Source organism: Populus alba, chromosome 16, assembly GCF_005239225.2.
Source record: "Populus alba chromosome 16, ASM523922v2, whole genome shotgun sequence".
NCBI lineage: Eukaryota > Viridiplantae > Streptophyta > Magnoliopsida > Malpighiales > Salicaceae > Populus > Populus alba.
Window position 1 is genome coordinate 10,726,042 of NC_133299.1, and position 12,987 is coordinate 10,739,028.

Consider the following 12,987-nt stretch of genomic DNA (forward strand, 5'->3'; position numbering starts at 1 on the left):
CTATTTTTCGGAGATCTTAAAGCGTTGATGTAATGCTAGTGGTTAAAAGATCAATAACTCTCCAAACCTTGGGAGTTTCTTGATTGCTAACCATGAAACAAATACCAAAAATATCTTAAATGAAGAGAAAAGAACTTGTTTTTTTGCTTAAAGAGATTCCAATAGACGGTTTCACTAATGAGTTACTTAAAACCTTTACCATAAAAGATCTTCTAAGGTTGGAAAGTTGAGAATTCTAATCTTAAAAAACTATAACACCTATAAAATAATTTTTTTAGTTGTGACTAAATTAGTTTTAGTCGGAAATAAAGTCTTGTAAGATTGTGAATATAAGTTTTTAGTTGAAGAGAGAAAGTAAGGTTTAAAGAAATAAGATGAAATTCTGAAGAATATCCTCTATGAACCTAAGGTTGAATGTCGTTTATATAACCTTAAACCCATATATGTTTGTCCATACATGGTTAGGATGGTAAATATATTTGTCACCTATAAATTTGTACTACTTAGAAACAAAGGCCTATAATGGCAATTGATCATCATAAAATCTATACTTTTCTAGGTTTCGTGGGCTATGTATTATTGATAATGATAATTTGATGAATTCTTAGTATGACCCGTGGCTAAAATGTGTGTTTATATTAAATAAATGTATGTGTTTTCCCCTCTTTAATAGTGGTGATTGAAACAAGTCTGCCTAGAAGTTGTAGGATCGAAGATATATAATGGTATTGAGTAGGGATCACGAGCATTTCTTCTATTATGAGAATGTAAGCATTTCACGTGGTGTTGGGTTTCTAAATTATCTCTTAACATGAATAATGTACATCAAAATATATTTTTAGTCTATAATAAATTTAGCAAGCAAACAATAAATTTTTGACATAACCTATATGTTTGATTGCATTTTTCATGGATCAACATTTATCAAATCCACATGAGACATTTTCCTTTAATTAAATTAAGTTATGAATAATACCAAAATTCTATTGAAAAAAGAAAAGAAAAAAGAGTAGCTCTTGATGATGCACCGAAACTCTGGTAAAGAAAAACAGTTATTGCTCCATGGCCCCTCGATTTTTCCTTTCGGACGTCACTTTAGCCAATTCTTGGCTTAGAAGCCACGTGTATAGGAACTAACTACATTGTCTTGTCTCTCTCTGCTCTTTAAATTTTTTCCTTCTTAATAAAAGGTTAGTACAAAAAAGAAAAGAAAAAAGAGTTTAGTTAATTAACTAAAAAAAATAAGATAAAGGCGTTTACTTTTTATTAATTAGTTTCCGAAAATCTGTAATAGAAGCCGTTTATGCAATAATTGTTTTTTCTTCTTCTTTTATTTTATTTCCCTCGTTTAGCCTTTTTCCCTAATTATCCTCTACTGTCTCCAAAGTTCTCTTTCTTGAGGTATCTCTCTGTCTCGCTGTCTCTATCGGATTAAGCACCGCCATCCGATAACCTGACCAGCATTTTACCGATCGGTTCAAATGATTCCTCATCTCGTTTCCCCTCCGGTCAAATATCTCAACGGTTTGGTTCTCAATCGGGTACACTTCATTTTAAATCCCTAGCTCAGATCCAATCAATTAATTAATATATTTTTTATTATTTTCTTAATGATTTTGAATAACTGGATCAAACATTTATTCCCTGTATACTGATCCATCAAAACTCTCAACCACCTCCGCCTAAATTGATAATCAATCGCAAGATTTTCTTAGGATTAGGGTTTGTTGTAATTTGAATTGAGAAATGTTGAGGAAAATCATGAAAGGAGGGCATCGTAAGCCCTCCAAATCGGACGGTAATGATTTTGGCTTCGGGGCTCCCCGAAACTCCGGCTCTGGTCCTGCAAACAATGTGGTTGTTAACCATTCGTCACGGGCTGCCCCTGGCCCACCAAGCCCACACACTGGGTCGGCAATTGCTGCTCCTCCGCCAATCTGGCTCTGGAAAGATTACGGACAATTGTCAAGAGGAAATGATAAAAATGGTTTCAGCGAATATATTCCGGTGCTTGCCTCCGGCTTCACATGAGAATACAGGGCAAGTATCCGCTGATCCTGAAGAGGAGGAGCCTTATTTGGATCCATCTTGGCCTCATTTGCAGCTTGTCTACTAGCTTCTCTTAAGATATGTTGTGTCGTCGGATACAGATACCAAGGTTGCCAAGAGGTATATCGATCATTCGTTTGTGTTGAAATTGCTTGATTTGTTTGATTCTGAAGACCCAAGAGAGAGGGAGTATTTAAAAACTATTCTTCATAGGATTTATGGCAAGTTCATGGTGCATCGCCCATTTATTAGGAAGGCTATAAATAATATTTTCTATCGGTTAGTTTTTGAGACTGAGAGGCACAGTGGGATTGGGGAATTGTTGGAGATTCTAGGGAGCGTTATAAATGGGTTTGCACTGCCGATGAAGGAGGAACACAAGTTGTTCCTTGTAAGGGCGCTTATACCGTTGCATAAACCAAAGCTGATATCTGTGTACCACCAGCAGCTGTCTTATTGTATCACTCAATTTGTTGAAAAGGATTACAAGCTGGCTGATACGGTTATTAGGGGTTTGTTGAAGTATTGGCCAGTGAATAACTGTCAAAAGGAAGTTCTCTTCCTTGGAGAACTTGAAGAAGTGCTGGAGGCAACACAGTCTGCAGAGTTTCAGCGCTCAATGGTCCCTCTTTTCAGACAGGTTGCTCGATGCCTTACCAGCTCCCATTTTCAGGTCTGCGATTGTTTCAACTTGCTAAGCTCATAATCTTTATATGTCAGAAATTTGGATAAGTCAGTACCAAGAGTACCTTGAACGTGTTTCCAGATGATAAATGTGCATTTGTCGCTAAGAGAGCAACACATTGGTTGTTTGAGACTGATGGTTGTTGATGATGTCTCATTTGCTTTTTCAGTGTGTATGATGTACTCATATTCTTTATTTTTCCCTTTATTTCTGTCTGCATGTAGAATCCCTCTCCTTACTACATTTCACTCTTGCACTACACATATATTATTATGCCTTGTCATTCATAACATTTACTGGTATTTGGTGAATTGGTATTCTACTCAGATTTACTGGTGATCCACTTTGTTGGCCACTCCCCTTCTCCGTAGGAACTTGATCACAGATTAGTTATTTCTTACTATACTTTTATCTCGACAGAGAGATGTTTAATGTTAGTAATGTTATTTACATTCCATTTGAAAGGAGAAATCAGGAGCTTTTACCATTTATTTTCCAAGGGAAACTTTCTGCTTTGTTTTATCTAATGGTTGTGATATTCTTTGGCTGTGTGTTCTTCTTACTGCCCATGAATTAATTGTAACTATTCTAAATACCAGTTGCCTTTCATGATCACATGGAGACTAAAGGATATATATATGTATGTATGTATGTATATTTTTTCAAATAGAAAGGTTTTTCGGTTAATGTGATTATTAAATGTACCCTTGGGTTGCTGTTGTTATTCTGTTTCTTCCGAACTTATTTGGCAGCTTCTGTCTCTCTGCTCATTCAAGATGACAATTTTTTTGATCATTTTAATCTTCCCTGACACTTTCAACTTATGCATGTTTCACAAAGTTCCATTGAACAGAATGCAGCATGATTAATTTTGGAGTGGAATTTATGTTGTGAAATATAAGATTGAAGGCTAATTCTGTTGTAAGGTCATCAGCTGCAGCTTTTAAGTTTTTATTCATCCATCTCTGCACTGGACCTTTGGTGCGTTTCAGAAATCTGAGTTTGAAAAATTCCTTATCATTTATTTTCTTTGCAGTGAGTGTTGCTCAATGGTTATGACAATTGCCCATTCTGTTTATTATTGCTTACAAGATTTACACCTTCAATCTGCTAGTCATGATTAATGAAAGTGAAAACCAAAACTCTTTTCTTTTTGAAGCTGCTATCTACCCACTATCAACTTTCCATTTCATTTTTTGATGAAAGCCTTTTTTTTTTTTACAAATTTTTAAATCAATTCTAGTATTCCCAAGAATTTGCTTCAAGTCATGAGTTATTGCTTCATCATAATTGTACTTTAATGTCCTGTGTGTTCAAGATATATTTTTCTCAGGGATTAATTCTTCGTGAACTTTATCGATGGTAGTTGTTAATTTGTAGCATATGGTGTTTCCTTTATGGAAGCATGGGGTTTCTTCTAAGTTTCCTTAGATATACTGTTTCTTCTTCTGTCCGAAGCCACTTCTGTTAAAAAAAAAAAAAGCTAGCCAAAATTTGTTATGCTTCGTTTCCAAGTTACGCGCATTGGATCTGATATTCAAAGCAATGTTTTGGATGTTGCATGTTAGTGATGAAATCATTCACGTGGACTCTTAAAGTTTCCAAATATTTAGAAGGGGATGACTGCATATGCTGAGGCTGAGCAGTAATGCATTCTTGTATGCAGCTGCTGCAAAATGGTTGGTGGTGGAGAACCATTTAGTTAGTTTCCTTTTCTTTCAAGTGCAAAATCAAAGTTTTTGATGTTATGGTGAATGAATGAGTCTAAAACTTGAAATTCATTTGGTCAAGGATCCTTTAATTTGTACTGAGATTGACCGTGTCGCCATAAGTTTTGTTCTTTTCTATTTGGCTTGCCTTCTTTCCTTTTTCAGTTGGCCTTCAGGAATTGTTGAGAAGCCTTTCAGATAAAATTACTCCACACATATACTTGGCATGGTTTTGTAGTTACATTTGAATAGGCAAATTTCTGTTGGCAGGTTGCTGAACGAGCTCTGTTTTTGTGGAATAATGAGCACATTGTGAGTTTAATCGCCCAAAACCGAAGTGTTGTATTACCAATCATTTTTGAGGCATTGGAAAAGAATATCCACGGTCACTGGAACCAGGCAGTTCATGGGCTGACTGTAAACGTTCGGAAAATGTTCTTGGAAATGGATACCGAGTTGTTTGAAGAGTGTCAGAGGCAGCATGCAGAGAAAAAATCCAGGGCCAGAGATGTGGAAGAGCAGCGAGAATTGACATGGAAGAGACTGGCCGATGTGGCAGCACAGAGAGGTGGTGAGGATATGATCACTGTTTAACTGATTTCTCAGGGTTAGACGGTCATGGTCCATACGAAAAATGGATGGATGGTAGACAAGGGAAGTGCTCGAGGATATCCCCATTTTTGGGTGCAATTCTTTTTCCATTTTTTTTTTTTGATCTCAATCCAATCATTAAAGATGTCAGAAAAAGCAACCATAGTTGTAATTTAAAATCTATGGAATATGTTCGTAATATGCTGCACATGAAGAATGATTTGTGAGCATCTCTTTTGTTCTTTTTTTCCCCCATTTCATGGAAGAATCTCTTTGCCACAAAAGGAAGTGAATCATTTTTTTTCAGGTGATGGTCTCGTCGGTTGCTAGTATTTGATGAGAATTTTATTTGCTTAGTTGAACGCCTCACTTTTTGATGACAAGATGCAGGAATTACTGCACCAAATACTAATAATACATGCTACTGGTTATATTGCTTGGTGGCATTATGAAAAAATATCTGTCTTCCTTCAGTAGTTTTCGGTTTTATCGTTGTGTTCAACCTGTGATGTTTAGTAACAGCAATTGTTTATTTATTTATTTTTCTTGGTACTTTTAAATGTAAGGGACACATGACCTTAAAATTAACTATAATAATCTGATAGGCATGGTGAAATCACTATTCACCATATCTTTCCTTACCCGTGAATAGCTATGGTGATTATTTTTTTCCTGTCCTTGTATTTTTTTCAATTACATTCTTATAGGCTAAAATTGATCACCAATTAAAGCAAATTTATTGAGAAAGGGCATGATTAAAAGACAGAATCAAATTGAAATAGGTGAAGAAAAGGGTTGTTCCAAACTTAGGGCAAAAAGTTTAGTTTGGTCCTCATACTTTTCAAATTATAAACTTTTGGTCCTCAATATTTACAAAATTTAAATTTGGTCCAAATTTTTTTCCCCTAGTGATTAGTACTTAAAAGTGAGTTTTTATCAGGGTTTTATATCATCATTTTGCACTTGAAGTATCAATAAATCCTTAACTAAAGCATGTTTTATAATAACATACCTAATAATATAAGATACCTTTAATTTATGGTAAATATTCATCTTAAATGCAGGCTTATCACATAAATGAAAGGATTGATTGATGAGTTTAAGTATTGAAATTGAAAGGACAAAGAGAGGGCCAAACTTAGAAATGAAAGTGAGTTTTTATCAGGGTTTTATATCATCATTTTGCACTTGAAGTATCAATAAATCCTTAACTAAAGCATGTTTTATAATAACATACCTAATAATATAAGATACCTTTAATTTATGGTAAATATTCATCTTAAATGCAGGCTTATCACATAAATGAAAGGATTGATTAATGAGTTTAAGTATTGAAATTGAAAGGACAAAGAGAGGGCCAAACTTAGAAAAGAGATATTGATACAATCCAAACTGGAACACTGTTAGGTAATTGGGTCATATCTAGAGCTATAGATCTCAGATTTAGGTCTGTTTTATATGGATGAAAAGGTAAGACATAAGCCTACAACTTTTATATGGAGTCCAAGATTTAAAAAGATTATTTTCAAGTCTAATTTATAGCAATAACAAAAAAATTTGAATATGTTCATGCAACCCAGAAACCTAGTTTTAAAGAAGAGTAAAAGTGGTCGGATTTGATAGAATGGAGAAAGTATTAGAGGCCTCTTATAAATCGTTCGTTACTTTTAAGCCTAGAACTTTTGCAATTTGAGGAATCCACTCCACTTCGAGTAAGAACAAGGAATAACAAAACTAAAGAAGAATTCATTAACAAGAGATGTCCAATCCACTTCCTATAATGCACATATTAGATTTTGATAATTATCAACAACATAAATTATAACAATACATGTGCGCGCTGATTATTTTTCATGTTTGATTTAGGGTTTTTAATTATTGAAAAAAAAAAAACTAGATGAAAGATAGAAAAAAAAGCGAAAAATTATGATGTATTATTTTATGAGGTTAATTTTATCGTCTCATTAAATTTAAAAATTTTATTTAATCAATGATGTCAAGTTTAATTTATAAAAAAACAGAGTGAAAGTGAAAAAAATATGAAATAATAGAAGGCTAACTGTAATTTTTTTCTATTATTGCTTTTTGGTCCTTCTTAGATCCATAAGACGTTATACATTCCAAACTTCAAACAGCTGAATAAACCAATCCATGTCTGCACATTCAAGCATACACACCATCTTCTACATGCATTTAAATGTATCATACAATTAAGTTGCTCCACTTCAGAAAGCACGACGAAAGGCCATAAGGTACGGCCATTTAAGGGCTTTCCGGTGGTCCATTTTGATTATTTGTATAGCCACCGAATGATTGCCTCGGAATGCTATGATGATTAGTTACATCAGGCTCACCACTGCTATCTGCCGAATTTTCCTTCACTGCGACCTTCTCATTTTCCTTGCTTGATATCTGATCACCCAACAATTTGTTATCTTCAACAGCCAACATCTTTCTACTCGCAGCAGAAGTCATGTCAGCCATCACAAGTAGCAAGATGTACATCAAGAACTTGGACTTCATGGTGTTGAAGTTTCTTTATCACTACAGTTTTTAGCTTTTGCAAGTGGTTTTATGGTTATGAAGAAGATGCATTCATGGCTACTTATAGAAGGGGGGGAGGATAGGGGAGAGTGGCTGTGGGTGGAAAGCTTAGAAAAATCTGATTGTGGGCTTTCCATTAAGGTCAGATCGTAAGTTAGTTAATTCAAACAAGGAGCTATAGGTAGTGCTATGATTAATCAGTGCTTCATATTGTGGTTTCTGCTAGTGATATTTCACTAAGAGCAATACATAGTGGTGCACTTCCCTCGTGTCTCCAAATGGGAAAGATCCACCTTACCAACGAAGGGGTCACTTGAAAATCATTACCAGTAGATAAATATAGAAAGAAGCATTAATTTCATCAGAAGATGTTGGAAGAAAAGAGACTGGTAATATAATAATAGCATAAGTTAAGCTTATCAACTATATATGAAACAGGCCTAACGACATCAACTCTGTTCTTAAATCTCTCTTCAACAGTATTGTCACTTTGCTAAGATATCAAAATCTTAGGATTCGGGACACGAAGTCTGATAAAAAAAAAAAAAAAAAAAAAACATGATAAACTATTTATATTCTCATCATAATCTAGTTTTAAAAATGTGTAAAAAGGGATTGCCCAAGAAGGTTGGAGGGTAAAATTAAGAGGTTGCTAGCCACAGTGCTGATTCTTTTAGCTTCGGTGAACTGCTGGGTTTGAAGACAGCAAGAAATCTTGTGGTTCATAGGGGCATTGGTAGAATCTAGAATATTTTTTGGCTCGATTTGTCGGTGAACATGGGAGGTCAATGATCAATTTTACAATCCAAGCATGTTTCTAGCCCAGTATTTTTTTTCTTCCTTTTTTTCTTTTTTTCCAAGTATATACTACTAGTACTAGATAGCCCAGTTTGTTCAAAACCGCGTGTCCCTAAATTCAATGTTGTTTGGTATTACGGTGCCGGATTTGGACATTCATGACAGCTGTATCTAGGACTCATTTGACACCTGCAATCAAAATTAAAATAGCTCACTTATTTGTTTTATGCAATTTTAATTTGTTTTCACCTTTTCCTCTTTTGTTGGAAGGTCGATTAGCCAAATGCTAAGCTTACAAATATACGTATTTAGCGAGATATTAGATCCATTATCTTTAGGCTATACCGAACATTAAGCCTAAACATATATGAATCTGGTGAGCTAACTCACTATCTTTAAACTCAGCTAAATGCTAAGTTTAGATATATATAGGCCTGCCGAGCTGTTAAACCTACCATCACTAGACTCAGCCAAATAATGAGTTCAAACATATATAGGTCTAGCAAGCTACCAGACCCACCATATTTGGCCCAGCCAGACGATGAGCTCAAGCTCTTTTTAGCTTTGAAAAATCTTAGGCTCCATGATTACTCTATTCAGTTAAAGTTATTTTACTTTGATAACTCAGAGATTTTCTACTCTATGACAAGTCAGAGATATTTTATCATAATGAGTTAGAGATATTTAACTTACACTATAACCCTTCTCTTTGAAAAAGAGAGAAGCCTCATGGGTTATAAAAGGGACAAGAATATCTCACAAAGGTAGGTTTGGAATCTTCAATCTCTACGGTATATTTATTTTTATAGTATTATCTAAAATATGATAGTTTTTTCTCTAAAAAAGATTGTCGCACCCGACATCGTGGCAACTCTAAAAATTATCTTGATTATGGAAAAAGAACAGATTTATGGCATCTTGTTCTTTTAGGAAAAAAAATCTTATTTAAGGAGTCGTCACCTAGTATTATGGTCACTAGGAACCCTAACTGGTCAACAGAGATTCTATGGTTCGGGACTGGTTATGTAAAATAAAAGATATTTTCACCCCTTAAACGTTCTACCTGAGGTAGACTACATTGTTGGTTTTGTCTTATATTGCTAAATGTTTATTAGTTTTTTTGCTATGATAATTTGCTTATAATATTCCTGACTTTAGCGTCAGTAAATATTCAACTACGAATATCTCCAACTTTGACGTTGGTAAATATTACGTAGCTATAAAATAAATTTTATTCCCTACTCTAGTGCCAGTGAATAAATAAATAAAAATAAATTTATTTTTACGCAAGCACATTTTTTTTTATTTTTCTAGCTAAATAAAATAAAATACAACGAATAAAAATAATATAAATTTAAACCGGTATTTTTTATTCCTGACTCTGGCGTCAGTGAATAAACCGATAAATTTACATTATTTTTATTCATGCATACACTTTTTTTATTTTTCAGTTTTTTATTTTTCTATTTTTTATTTTTTGGGTTGGGCCCATCTCAGCCCAGCCCAGCTCGCCCGGCCAGGTCACTGGCCCAAGCCAGTGACGCGGCTGGGCAGAACTTAAAGAAATGCACGCGTGAAGTGATTTCTGCTTCTTTTATCTCCTCGTTATGCCCACTGTCTCTTTTTTTTTTTCAGTTCTTTGAGATGAACAAGCTAAGAAGATATTGGGTATGCCGGTGTTCTTTGAGTTTTTTCTTGAGATTCTGGGTTACTCTTTTTCTGTAGGGACGAAGACAATTTCAAAAATAATGCTCCTCCTTGAGTACTGCACTCTTGCTCTCTCCTTCTTTCTATGTATTGCTTTTCTTCTTCTTCTTTTATGCTATGTTTCTTTTATGTGATTTGCTCTATTTTTGTCTCTATTTTTGGGTTGATTTTCTTTATGTTTCCTAGTGTTCTCCCTACTGGTTCGTGGCCTTCTCTCTCTCATTTTCGGTCCCACCCAAAATCCCCTTATTGCTGAGGCCTTTCTCCGGTTTCCCCTGCTCGTTCCTCTATCCCCCTGGGGTTTTTTTTTTTTTTTTTGCCTCCATTTGCCTCTGCTCTGCTCTGCCTTTCATAGAGCCAGAGAGCATGAAGAAACTAGTTCCCCTATTAATCAATCCATGAGCGGGATCGTGGGCAAGAGATCGTGGTGTCACGACTGTGATTTTGCTGGAATGATCTGCCGGATTTTCTCCCCCTGTTGAATTGGTCTTCAGCCAACATATGATGAACAGTACGACCCAAAACGACGTCATTTGGCATGAAAAATGATAAATTGTAGTTTGGTCCCTAGTGTTTTGAAATGTATCAATTAGGTCCCTTAATCAAATAATTTTTTAATTTTACCCTTGGATTACTTCCAATTAAGTCCCTAAATTTATTTAATTAATTAAATCAAAGTTTAATTAAGTCCACAAACTTATTAATTCTTCTAATTTCATTAATTAAACTAATCCAAATTTTAAGTAAATTTCCAAACTTATTAATTCTTCAATTTCTGACCAATTTACTCTCAAATCTGATAATTTCATCCCTGAACTTTGAATTTGTGTTATTTTAATCTCATTCTCAAATATATTTTTAATCATTGATTTTGTATTGTTTATTCAAAAATTGGGTTATGAAAAAGATATTTACTTAAACATCGGAGAATCCTTAAATTTACCAAAGAGGACCTTTTCCAGGTATCATGCACTAGCCATCTTAACTATGGAGAATGGATCAAATTGTCAAAACCAAAGGATTAACTGATTATCCAAGAAATAAGTCTTGCCCCCAAGCTATTTGAATTTATTGAGACAATATTAGTGGCACCGTCTATGAAAAACTGATAAAAAAAAACCATTAATTGTTCTTTCAAGAGTTGGGTTATTGAGATCCTTGACACCATCAAAGGTAGATCATCAAAGCACTATCAAAATCAAATGTGTCAAGGACTTTGCTACATCTACTAGCACACTTGTTCTATTAGTGCGTTAATAATTCTTAATTACCTAGCAAAGTCCAGAAAATACTTTGATCACTTTAATTCCTAGAAAGACTTTCTTCTACTTTCATTTGGGCTTAGTAAGACAAGAAAATCTAGGTTATGCATATGTCCACTTCATAAGCGCAGTTGGAGTCTCGAGATTTTTGAAAGCTTTAAATAAGTACAAATAGGAGTATAAGTTCAAAACCACATCATCAGAGAAATCTATTCATCGACCATCTGGAAGACATCTACTAGAGAAACTCTATCATTTCCCTTTTAGGCCTGAGAATATGATCTTAGTAGAAGTGTCATAAAATTGATTGTACTTTAAGGGAAAATAAAGATGTATAATGGTCACTAACTAAGAATAAAGGTTTCTTATATATGAATTAAGTTGTTCAAAAATAACAATGCTTTATGTTTATACAAGGGCTCCCGAATGTACAAGCCCTTTTAACCCTTCCAAGATAGGATGGTTTCACTCCCCTTAATATGATTGTACATTTACTTTGGAAGAAATCAATATCTCCCTAGTGTTACGGTATAATTTATCTTGGAAGAGATTGACATGGTCTTTCTAATGCCATCACACATCTCTTCAAGGATGGCATGGACACTACCTTAAAAATAGGGATGGATATGGTCTCTTTAAGGCATCAGCCCCCTAACCTTCTTATGATGGGATGAATTCACTCTTCCTAGTACGATTGCACATTTACTTTGTAAGGAATGAATGTCTTTCCTAGTTCTACGAACATAGTTTAATCTTAGAAAGGGATTCACATGTTCCTTCTAGTGTGCAATAACACATATCTTCAATGATGGGATAAACACTACCTCATCGAGGAAAAATACAGTCTTCTTAAGGCACTAACCCATCAATATTCCAAGGGATGGGATTGATTCACTCTCCCTAGTATGATGACATATTTACTTTAGAATGAATCAATATCTCCATAGTACTATGACATGATTTACCTTAGAAGGGATTGACATGGTCTTCTTAGTGCAATTACATATCTCTTCGAGAACAGGATAAACATTTGCACCTAGCAACGGGGATAAATATGGTCTCCTCAGGGTACCAGCCCCTCAACCTTCCAATGATGTGATGGATTCACTCTCCCTAGTGCTATTGTACATTTACTTTGGAAGAAATCAATGTCTCCTTAATGTTATGACATGATTTATCTTGGAAGAGATAGACATGGTCTTCCTAAAGCAATCACACATCTCTCCAAGGATGGAATAAATATTGTCTTAGCAATGAGGATGGATACGTTCTCCCTATGACACCAGCCCCTCAACCTTTCAAGGATGGGATGAATTCACTCTTCCTAGTTTGATCGTATAGTTAAATTTAGAAGGAATCAATGTCTTTCTAGTGCTATAACATAATTTTGACCTTGGAAGAGGTTGACATGGTCTCCCTAATGTAATCACACATCTCTCTAAGGATGGGATGAACATTGCTTCAACAACGGGAGATATATAAATTCTCTCTTGGACACGAACCCCTCAAACTTCTAAGGATATGATGGATTCACTCTTTTTAATTCGATTACACGTATTACTTTGGAAGGAATTAACATCTCCCTAGTTTTATGGCACAACCTTGGGAGTTATTAACATGGTCTCCTTAATGAAATCATACA

The 12,987-nt window shown here is 34.8% G+C and overlaps 1 pseudogene; it reads left to right on the forward strand.

Moving 5' to 3' along the window:
• The first annotated feature begins 1,286 nt into the window (after positions 1–1,286).
• Positions 1,287–5,340, forward strand: LOC118048412 (serine/threonine protein phosphatase 2A 57 kDa regulatory subunit B' beta isoform-like; annotated as a pseudogene).
• Positions 5,341–12,987: the final 7,647 nt, after the last annotated feature.